This window comes from Pollicipes pollicipes, unplaced genomic scaffold, assembly GCF_011947565.3.
Source record: "Pollicipes pollicipes isolate AB1234 unplaced genomic scaffold, Ppol_2.1 Scaffold_3447;HRSCAF=4054_pilon_pilon_pilon, whole genome shotgun sequence".
Classification (NCBI taxonomy): domain Eukaryota; kingdom Metazoa; phylum Arthropoda; class Thecostraca; order Pollicipedomorpha; family Pollicipedidae; genus Pollicipes; species Pollicipes pollicipes.
The window spans coordinates 14,148,930-14,160,802 of record NW_023596297.1 but is presented as its reverse complement, the minus strand read 5'-3'; the positions used below and the strand labels follow the sequence as shown (position 1 = coordinate 14,160,802).

General features: G+C 49.5%; 1 long non-coding RNA gene across 1 annotated transcript; it reads left to right on the top strand.

Moving 5' to 3' along the window:
- The first annotated feature begins 250 nt into the window (after positions 1-250).
- LOC119091209 (uncharacterized) lies at positions 251-3,604 on the top strand. The gene is made up of 3 exons (XR_005093376.1): positions 251-274; positions 1,179-1,319; positions 1,724-3,604. It is a non-coding gene; the product is annotated as an uncharacterized LOC119091209 (long non-coding RNA).
- The last annotated feature ends 8,269 nt before the right edge of the window (positions 3,605-11,873 follow it).

Here is an 11,873-nt window from a genome sequence, read left to right as displayed (position 1 = left end):
AGTACGTGACTGGGGCTTGCATAGCATGGTTATGAGGCTTTCATTTTTATGTGTTGCGCGCTGTTTTCTGATGCCCTGGATCCATCAATTGCAGGATTGTGACAAGAGCTTTACGGAGTACTCCACCATGTACAAGCACCAGATGGTGCACCTACAGAGCTTCATCGTGTGCGACGTGTGCAGCAAGAACTTCCGCAACATGAGCACGTTCCAGTCGCACCGGGAGCGCGAACACAGCTGGCTCGCTCCGCACCCGGCTTCTCAGGAGCAAAAGGTGCGATATCCGCCCCCTGCACTCGGGCACCCCTGTCGGGTGCAGCCATGCGCCGCGACTGTTTGACATTGAACATTGGAGAAGGGACCGTGACGCGTGCCTGGTGCCTGGAATGTGTTGGTCGTTGAGCAGGTCTTGCGCCATGCGTGACGTCCCCAGCTAGTTGAAGCGCGCCCAATGCTGTCATCTGAAAACTTTCTCATTTTTGGCCATGTTAGCTGCGGTGCGTAGGGGTGCCGTCACCTTGAAATGGATGCGAATTGGTGTCATCACGTGCAAACGTGGAACCGCATGAAATGTCTGGCCAGTGGGTTTGCTGAAGCGGCACCGGAAAAGCTCTGCCTCTTTGTCGGCAAGGAAGGGTAGCGTGCAGGGACGACTCGCTGACGTCTCTCACTCTTCGTCCAATATCCGTTTTCTCGCGCCACTAACTCGCGATGATCCAACTCATGCACGATTGCTGTACACGCTGTAACCGTGCATCTGGTGTCTTCTGCTGATGTTGTCGACCGGAGGCCGACGCCGGCCCCGCGGCGCTGTCAGGCACTGGAGGCGGATGTACTCTTTGATGATGATGATGATGATGTACTCTTTCTCCGTTCTCCTTCTCCTTTCCCCATTCTTGTGACTGCTCCTGTCTTTCCCGTGCCCAGGTCCTCTTGGCTTCTTTTGTAGCACTGGCATGACCCATACCAAGACATATATTCACTGCTTCCCGGCTGTTGGGCGATTCGCTGTGTCGTTCGAATGGCCACAAGGCCAGTAGCCGCTGGCTAGGTCGGCTCCGAACGCCTGAATCGCTCCGGCTGGGCCCGGCTCGGCTCCCCGAGCGTCCGGCACTGCGTCCGGCACGGCCGCCCGCTCGCCGGCCGGCGCCCTGCTGACGCCCGCCTGTGCGCCGCAGGAGGGCGCCGAGGCGGCGGCCGCCCCGGCCAGCCCGCAGCGCATCCAGCTGCTGCTCACCGAGCTGGACGTGCGCACGGTCGAGATCAACGGCGAGACGGCCCAGGTGCTGGTGCTGCCCTCCGACGGCGACCGGCCGCAGGTGAGGTTCGCCGCGCGGCCCGAGAAGGGCGTAGCGGGGGGGGGGGGGGGGCAGTCAGCGGGTTGAAGACGTGCTCGTAAGGCAGCGGATCGGTCCCCGTTGTAAACCCGCGCGCGGCTATGTCCGGCTGTCAAACAGGCAAAGGCCTGTTCGACAACCTGCAAACAAGTCGGCGGGATGGGTTGGGTTGGATGTGAAAATATGCTACCAGCATATAGGTAGTATCTTGACACAAGTGTTGTGAACATGACTGCCCGCTGTGTGTGATTCCTGGCCACTTCGCGGTGTACGCTGGTGACTCAGAAGGGCTGGCAGCGTGCTGACATGCCTGTCGCCTATCGCTCCCCCCGCCGCCGCCGCCCGCCCGCTGCGGCCGTGTGTGACCCGCTCCCCCGCGCCAGCAGGAGTCGGGCGAGACTGCCGACCTGCACCTGCTGGGCTGCGCCGAGGCGCTGGTGGTGGAGGCCGACGAGTCGCCCGGCTCGGGCGACGCCCCCTCGCCGGCGCTCTCCGCCGATGACCCGGACCCGCTCTCGGTGGTGGTGGAGGAGCAGGCATGAGCCGCCCCGCCGGCGGAGGAGGCAGGACTGGAGTGGCGCGGTTGCGGCGCTGAGCACGCACTCTGCCTCGGTCGTGGTGTAGGAGGACGTGTGACCCGGGGCGGCCCTCGTGCCGGGCAGGAGGCGCGGGCGCTGCTGTAAAATGGTGAGGTGTTGTGTGGTGTGGTGTCGTAGCCCGGTGGCCAGGAGAACGCAGTCTGGACGCCTCGTGGCACGTGGGGTGGGGTGCCGTGAACGGGTGGCTAGGAGAACACAGTCTGGACGCCTCGTGGCACTTGCGGTGGGGTGTCTTGGCCCGGGGGTAAGAGGAGCGGAGTCTGAACGCCTCGTGGCGCGCATCGCTGGTGGTGAGCTGCGATTGAGCTGTGTAAGAGGAGGGAGGCGGTTGCCCTGAGTGCGTGTAACGTCGGTGAGTGACAGTTGGCACTTCATGGCGTTTCACCCACACTGGCGCCGCGCCGAGCAGTCGAGTTCTGGATGTTGGCCTCAAGCGGGTTTAGCACCGTAGTCTAGGCCGTTTATGTAGCGGAACGTGCTGTGCGTTTTCCCCTCTTTGTTGCGGTGTCGTCACGTAGTTTACTTCGTGTTGCCATGGATGACGATCATGATTGTGATGACGCCCAGTGGCTCAGTTCTGCTTTTGCTCGGTACGTAATCTCTGTCTGTGTGAGTGTGGCTTATGCTTTGAAGTGTGAGACCAGTTTGGCTGCGGTGTTATATTTACCAAAGAGTCGTTGCAGTTGGTCGTAGGTGGGTCGTTTTTTTACGGATTGGCGTGTTTGCGCCCGGCCTATCGTGTGTCGGCGATCGTCAGGTTCCACTCCATGGGCGTTGGTCAGACGACGCCTGTTGATTCCCAGTCAGGTGATGGAGACCGCTCCGATCGGAACATGTATGGGTAGATTTACTCCCCATGGCCAAATCCGCTTGGCGTCCGTGTTTCAATTGAAATGCAAGCAAAGGGCTGGACAGACCAGTGCTGGTGCTATCCTGGCGAGTGACACGAATGATCCTGCGCATAGTATTGCTAGGGTTGAATCAATCCATCTTAAATTTCTGGGCTGTGCTATTGCTTCCTAACTTCTAAATGGTGTCTCCAACATGGCTTATGGCGATGCTGATCAGGTGAACAGTTCAATTTTACAGCGGTTTTGGAACAGCCTGGGATAGGTGCTGCCATCTTTTGGGCCATAGCACTATTTATATTTCCCATAACCCTCGCCGATGCCCTTCCTTTGCCCGGCCGGTCATTGGTCGCTGCTCCGTGGTTGCAACAGAGATAAATGTGAAACGTGAGTAAAAGACAACGCATATTGTCTCACAACTTATGGTATGAATATTGGGCTAAGCTACGTGGCATGGATTGTCAATAAAAGCCCGGAACATCGTGTACCAGTTAATGCCGTTCCATCAAGTGCTGCTAGTGAGCAACCAGCCCGGTTGTGTTTATTTCGGTGTGTCCGAATGGACTGGTGACCCGGCGATATATGGCTGAACCGTCAAAGCGCGCAAAATTGACCATAGTGCCGCAAGCTCCTGTGTTTCAGTGGTCCACGGGACTACAAGCCAGCATTTTCACAGGCGCATCGATTAATTACGTGTTCAATCTTCCTCGACTAAAAAACATGATAAATGGAGAGTATGCTCCCAAGCGGTTTTGCGATGATACCAAAATTTCCGTTGTATGGAAGTTGCAAGCACTATAATACATGTAATGTGTCCGTCTTGCTAAATTTCTTTATCATCGAAGAACTGTGACAAGACTGCTCGTAGAGAAGCTCTCAAAGTGAGTGTGACTGCATGTTGGAATTTGCAAGAGACTTGAGTTGGGCCTTGCTTCCCGGCGGGGATGAGCCCAGCTGGACTCGGGGCTGAGCTCGGACTCATGTTGGGGACGATTGGACTTGGGCTCGGGCTGGTCCAGCAATTTTAAGGAACTTCTTGAAATTCTGGCTCTGGTCCAGCAGTTTTAGCGTTTGAAGTGATTAAAATCTGGAGCCCTAAGCTGGATTCGGACACAAATGAAAATAAGAGCAAGAAGAAACAGATGAAAGATGATTAGGGCTAAAAGTAACTTGAATACGCTCAGTTCCCTTCCTATCCTATTTAAAAATCATTGACCTACCTTTGTGGTCGCAGTGCACACACGAGGTGTAATTGCGTGGCTGATCTTTCTTCAATGTGTTACAGCAAATAGGCCTATCGGCATGTGCCCTAAAAGTTGCGATGTGGGGTTTGACTTAGAGAATATCGGACGTGTAGTTGGGCTGGGTGGGCCAGGCTTGGTTTGGTTAGCCTATGTTAGCTTGAAATGATCTGGGCTGGGTCCCATTCTGTTCGGATGATTTCATGTCCAATCGTTCAAGGCTGTTCAAGGTTCTCCGTCTAGAACTCCGGTTGCGGTTACGTTTGGTACATGCAGAGCACTCAACGGTAGATGATGACCTCCCAATTAGTAGCCACTAGCGGACTGGGGTGTCAGGGGCGGTGGCCCAGGCTGCTGATAGCAACTGGTCCGAACTTTTTTTATTGAATTCAATTCTGCGAGCAGCGTTCGCCCAGGCAGTACCTGTTGCGTGTGCTCGCCCTACCTTCCAATCGGGAAATTCCAGATCGCGGGCAAAACTTTGCGGCGGAAGTTTCAAGTGCCACAATGTTCGGTATGGTCCGGCCTGATCGCTACCGCTACCTGATCTTTAGTTCGCTGCTGTCATCGGCTACAGGCCATTCCGGTCATGACGTATAGCGCGCACCTGAAGCGACTCGAACCCACCCCGCCAGAGGCGGGTGAATCGGAAAACTGCCGCTAATGACATGGAAGATTAACTGGGCTAATGACACGCACAACTACACCGTTCTGACTTCTTTACGGCACGTGTTCTACAATGTCTTAATCGCTTTTCGCAGACGTCGTTTGAGCGGCCTGTCAGATTAAGCCAACCGCAGCCGGGTCTAGTCGCGTCCGACACATGCCGCATTTGTCACAGGGATGGGTGAATGAACTTGCCGCCGAACGCACTAAATTTTGAATACATTCGATGCTTCGCAATCAAAACCGTCGTATTTGCACGCATATTTAATACTTGCCATTGTAGGAACTTTATTAAGAGGAAGTTTGAACCAATGTTGTTAAAACCTTTGCAATTTCGTGGATTCTAAATTTACCTTTTTCATGCATGTGGCTATCTACCGCTGAATAATAATATCTACTGATAATCTGAATATCTACCGGTAATCGTCTTACCCCAACAATGTTATCAAATCAATAGTCTGTAACGAAAACGCCGTTCAGAGACATATGATATGCGCTAATAGGTTAGGGTGTGGCCAAGTTTTGAGTGCAGTACATCTTTTTTAAGCGTTAACAGCTCGGAAGCTGGGAAAAGCGATAAGTCGCATTGGTGGACAGACATCCGTTTTATATACACATGTTATATGAACACACACGACATGAGCCTGCTCCTTACTTAAGTGTGGTTCACACGGCCTGGGTTCGAAATGGCATGTCCTGGACACTAGGCAAATTCGACCGAACACCGCGTGACCCCGGTGACCTGTGCCGGCCGCCAAGGTAGAGCACACCGACTGTTATCTACTGTAGTCGAGATGCCAACTCCGACAATCCAGCTGTGGTGGAACGCCTCTCTGATAACAAGAATGGGTAACAAAAACAAGCCATAAATGACAAATGAATGGAAAAGGAATGATGATGGATTGAAAAGATAATGGGGAAATGAATTAACGTAGTTGCCGTAGCAGACAGATGGCTGCCACCGCTATCAGTGCCAAATAAGGTGCCAATTCAGAACCCATTACTGACGTTTTCCGGGCTGTCTTTGGACTAAACGATATTTCTTCCGATGCCTGGGTGGAGTGGTCTCCTAGTTCCAACTGACCATGACCAGACGGGGCTGCTCATTGGAGTGTAATGCTAACACGAGATGGCGCGCCACCTCACCCCTTGCGGCGAATTGATTACTCACCGCGTCACAATATTTGTCAAATCTTAAGTGCTTTTAAAACAATGAATGCCTTTGCATGACCGCGACCGTGTTGAGCAGCGCGACCATGCGTCACACAACCTACAGGATGCCCACAACTTTTCTTTTCGAAAATAGCCTACGTAACTATTTCACGGTACAGTCTGGCTGTTTACGACAGTCATTTTTTCGCTTGTAAGTTAGAAGACGTGGAATCGACGTTCCCTGAAGATGTTGCGAAGGGACCTCGGACCCAATCCGTTCATGTCTAGTGGACGACATCCATGGGTTTTAAATGGGAATTTACACTACATCATATCATGTCCAACGAGGCTTGACATGATGTAGTGTACTAGCAACTAGCCGCAACGTTTACTATGTTTTGGGCGGACACACCCTCCTCAGTTCACCTTTGATATTGCGACTCAGTTTTGAAATTATGTTCTCTACTACTGCTTAAGATTTACCAGTTTATTTCAAAACTCACTAAGGAGGGTATGTTTACCGAGTGTAGTGGATTTTTCAACGTATCTAATGAATTTAATTCCAGTTCGAGACCGAAGTCAAGCGTATCATTCAGTCTTTGAGTTTGAGGCTGAGTGTACGGCATAATATTGACAAAAATGCAGTCGTGGGAATAGTTTGCTATCGACAAATAAAATCTAAGCGTTTGACTCCCATGGACTGCCACATCAACACAACACCACAAAATCTGGCGCACTATTTGACGTGAAATACATACCAAGTGGTGCTGAAATTGTAAAATTCTGCCATGTCTGCATAATCTTATGCAGAATAAAAGCCGTTAACGACTATTTGACTTAATGGGTTCAAAGGTCAGGACACATAAATGTCGCTATATCCTCGCACTTTCAACAGATATACGAAATGAATGGCGGTTGATGCTAGTATTTCCAAGTTCTAGGACATGACATGGATTCTACCTGTGCCGGGCTTCCAAGTTATGTTACTTTCTGCACTGCTATGGAGACTTGAAACTGTAGTCAGTGAAAGAGTGTGAATCAAGTCTAGGTCCAAATCTGACCGCAGAGGGCTTCTGGTATCACAACTTGACGCGTGGTTATTGTATTTGGCATGGTGTGATTCACTTTCAGCGAGTTTCGCTTAACTCGAAAAGATCCATAACCTAGATTGGCTTACCTAAAATTATGTCTATATTTGGAGTGGAATGCCACAAGCATCCGTCATTTGGATATCGATAACGTTCCCGCCTGCTGCCACACATATCTCGTCACTTGCCTCCCCTTCCCACGACTCCAACGTCGTCTCCGCACGACGTCAGATAAGAGGTGAGTTAAGTTAGATGTTAGAGTACGGCATTTATGGTTTTTACCGCTGACGATTGTTATTACGGAAAATGTATCTCCTGCGATTCCCCGTAGGGGATGATGGAGTCGGATCCCAGGCCTCGGGGCTTGGACTTCGTGTAAATCCTATGTGCGCTAAAAAGTAATGAACCCGGACCCAGGACCTCTGGACACGAGCTTGAGCCCATGTAACCTGTGAGGGGCGAACTCGGGACTAGGACTCGCGCTCATTGTGGCTTGGACTCGGAGTCGTACTCCGAATTTTAGATGCAGGCCCGTGCCTGGGCTCTAGCAGCAGGTGTCGCCAAGGGGCGACACGCGTGCCCCCCTCAACCTTTACATAAGACCCGCCGAACCCGGGGTCTTTCCAAAATCCGAATAGAGGGGGGGGGGCGGCAGACCAGCGGGTTTGATCCGTCATCGCGTGCACCCCCCCTCCCCTCTCCGTGTACGTCTGTCAGTTTGCCCCTCAGTCTTAGCGACTCTAGGAACTGTCGTTGGCATTGCGACACGTTATGCTTGGTCCCAAGGCTGTCCAAGGTGCTGTGATGACAGGATAGCTAATGTCAGTTTGTCCCTCAGTCCTTGTGACCCTAGGTACTGTCATTGACATCGCGACACGTTATGCTTGGTCCCAAGGCTGTCCAAGGTGCTGTGATGACAGGTTAGCTAATGATTCCGGTTTGCACTACACGGGTGCTCAAAAGTGCAGATGTCTGTACTAATGTCGCATGCTTCGATGCGCGATATTGTGCTATCGTGTTATTGGTTCGAAGATAGTTTTGTGGTTCGGTGTCCTGTCTATTCTAAACAGTATCCGGTGACTAATTAAGTCAGCTCTTTCAGGATCATCCACGTAATGTCCTATGCGATCCTGATTCCCGTTGGACCTCTTGACCTATTCCAGACTAAATCCTGGTTCCTGCTAGATCCCTTGACATAATCCCAGACTGTGTCTTGGCTTTTGCCAGATCCCCGTATATATCCCCGGCCGGACCTCGAGTCTCGTGAGATCTCTCGGCTAGGTGTTAAGATGAGTAGAGGCTCGCGATGACTTCATCGGTATAGTTCTGTCGGTTACTGCTCAATCTCCGGCCTGATACTAAACTGGTTCCTGCTTCCTGGAAAACTCGAATCAGGAACTGGTTACCGGGAACAAATCTTCGGAACCAGCCACATGGCTGGCTGTGTCCATGTTTCAGCACACTCTTGGCCGTTTGTATAAAGGTACTATGGAAGCACTTTTATCCATATGCAGCACAACCACGGATGGAGTCAATGCTAGGTCACAATAACACTATAGTGCACATCGTACTTGCATTTATCCCTACCTTAGTACGAGATGGCTCATGTTCGTACTGGGAGGACGCTCAAAATGTATTCTAACGCTCGAATCGAAGGGATGTGTTGTTAACCTACGTTACTCCGGCTTCGCAGCTTCGCCGCCGTGGCGTGCGGACGCCCCCCCCCCCCCCCCCCGCAAGGATCTTGGTCTCCATACATTGCAAAAGGAAATGAAAACACCAGCGAGAAAGCATTACCGAGATAAACTGAAAGGGGCGGAAATATTTTGTGATTTGGGGTTTAAGGGCGCTCGGCCTCAACGCCATTTTGCGCCAAACTGAAAATATTTCATTTTATGCCGACTTTTATGCCATTGGAGGTCACAGAACCTCACAGTACATTCTTCGAAATTCGAAAACAAGTAGCTCATTTAAACAGACGAGATCAAATCCATGTGACATTTAACTTAGGTTAGGTTAGGCCATCGGTTCCAAATTTAACACACGCAATGATCCAACACCCTCCCTTCCCCTCGCGAATGGTTTTTTGCATTTTTGGAAGTGTTTATACACTTATGCACAAGACCAATGTGCTCACGCTTGTATTTGTGAGATACTTAAGCACTTGGATACCCAAGCACAAGCTCAAAGTGAATATCCCGCCTTTCCGTACTTTCCTTTTATTGTTACACTAGGCACGTATTATTTTATAAGTAATACCAGTTTTCTCAAAATCCTTTTGAATAGCTCAGAATTATGATTTGAGGCAGCCGACCCTGCGGGAGAAATCTCACCTGACTCCCTGTTCACTACTGTGAACGAAATGCATTTCATTTGCCTTCCTTTTCCGACGTGTGTTCTGCAATATTTGCAACACACTTATGTGTCGGAATGTGTGTAATAAATGATGCAAAAGCTTGAAACATTGTCTAGACAAAATTACGTGCGATCATGAAGCCGATATCTCGCCAATTCAATGAAACGTTTTACTTTGGCTTATGTTTCTCCCCTATGGCGTTTACCCAGCGATTGTTTTCGAGTCGCACACGTAAGAACCGTTCTTTTATTTGCATTGGTACAGGTGCACACGGCGGTTGTTATGACGACCGTGGTCGCGACTGCGAGGAAGAAGCAAACTGCTGTTACAAAGCGCTGACAATGTAATTTGGACTCGAAAATGACTGGAATTGATAATATTATTATGCCTTGGCGATGCTATAGTTGCACTACACGTTACTGTCATTATACGCCTCTAGTCCTGATATTTCGCTGCAGCAGGCTTTTTAAATATACCCCAAACGTGGACACTCCCTTTAAGTCGACCCACAGACCAATTAACTCAAATCAATGGTAAGTCTCTACATGGGCAATAAAATGTCTTTCTGGGATCAGGAAGAATTGGTAAATTCAAAAGAGGTTGTATGAGCTTAAGGGAGACCACAGCAAACGTTGCTCTGTTTTGAATTTCAGTGCCTCTTTCCCTGACAAAGACGTCATTTATTAAGATCATGTGTGGCATAATTACTTTAGATATCATAGCCATGATAACCGCCGACCAATGTGCTTCAATTATCGATTCGAAGATTGTACGTCAGCAAGCATCACCTATTTCTATTTATTTGCTCTATCTTAATTATAGAGATTCTCATTGTCCATTCGAAGACTGCTCGTGAGCAAATAGCCGAACCTCTAAACTTAAGCATGGTTGTTAACCTCGCATCACCCTGGACGAGTTATCTGGTCTTTTATGAAGGTTTTCGAAAGCAATCTGATGAGCTGGTTTCGAGCTTGACATTCATTTTCCCCATCGGCATTAGTTGTCACGTTGGAACCCCTAAATGCGTGATGGAGACGCATTTCTAAGAATAAAGTGTCATTGCTCGAGGTTCCATCTTGGTTTCTGAGAAAACGCAGGGTTGAACTCTTTGGCCAAACGGGTCGAGCGCCCAAACTGAGATGATGTCAAGAAGCACTGACATGCGGATGTTCTGAATGATAGATACTTCAATATTAGCTGGGAGAGCGATATTTCGCGATAACATTTTTTTTTGCAGGCACTGTTTGGCTTTTAACGTATTTTTGTATGAACCTTCAGTCGTCTCGCCCTTGGATTATTCCAGACACTTCTATTGCAATTATATGCACCTTAGACGTGCCCATTTTCCTGGAAGCTGACGTAGTCGTATTGCACGTTCGGTCGCCTTGGTCGAAATTATAAAAGCACACTACGGCACGTCAACGACACCAAAGCGACCCGTCGCCTTATTCAGTGGTCTTTTGAACGCGCCGACGGCGTTCGCTAGCCGGACCTAGCTCCATGCCGAATACACACGCGACGGGCACCTTAAATCAGAAGTGATAATGATGGTAAATAAATAAATAATGGTAAAATAATGGCTAAAATAATGGTAAAAATGATAATAATGGTAATGCTGTTCTAGGCAGTGCATTCAGATCTACATCGCTGCCCTCACCCCCTATGAATGGGAAAAAATGAAGGAAATATATTAATCTTACTTTGCGGGCTTAAACGTGATAGGCACTAATCAGAAATGCAACATAATCTTTCAACATTTTTTGAAACAACAAAATTGTTTTCAACATTTCTTAACGTATGGTGACTATGGGTGCATTCGCAGCGCGGAAAAAGCACACATGCGGACAAAAATAGTTAGAGCTGGTTGGATGCGTCAAGAAACGCCGCTGGCTAAAAATCCCAAATGTCTGCGTTTTCCATATGACACAGTTATTGTCTTTCGTGTGTGCGTTTGTGCTGCACACCTAGAACACAAAGGGAAGCCACGTAAGGGAAGCTTTCAAAGGGCGCTTAACAAAAACAGAAAAAAATGATTCTAATGGAAGGATGAAACGATCTCACCGTCACTTGAAGCTATTCTGGCTGCAAATTTACATTCAGCGGCTGTTTCTACCGTGTGGCAACACCAAATTACTACTTCCAGGCAGACACTTTTGTGATGTAAACCCAGCTCAGTGGGTTTAAGGGCATTGCATGACTGTGTTAAAATACTGACAGGTGTCCAAAAAAAAGAATACTTAGCTGATCTAGATGTCACGCACTGTGCCTTTTAGTCTTTTCTATGACCGGCGAAAAACCAGAGGGAGGCGTCCGAATGTCACTCTATCTCACCTCCCCCCCCCCCCTTCTCCCCGCCTACGTGAGTTAAAACGTGTATACACATCTAAACTTATCTATCACTAAATAAATGACTTATTTAAGGCACCGTAACGGATGACCGAATTTTGCCAACAACTGCAGAAGTTCAGACTTTCGCATTCCCGGGTTGATAGCGAAGTCCCTCTGTCTGGCTTTGACGCAGAGGCGTTCTGTAGGGCTGGCTGAGTAGGCATCAATTCACCAGTTCACAGTGGGATGCAGCCAATC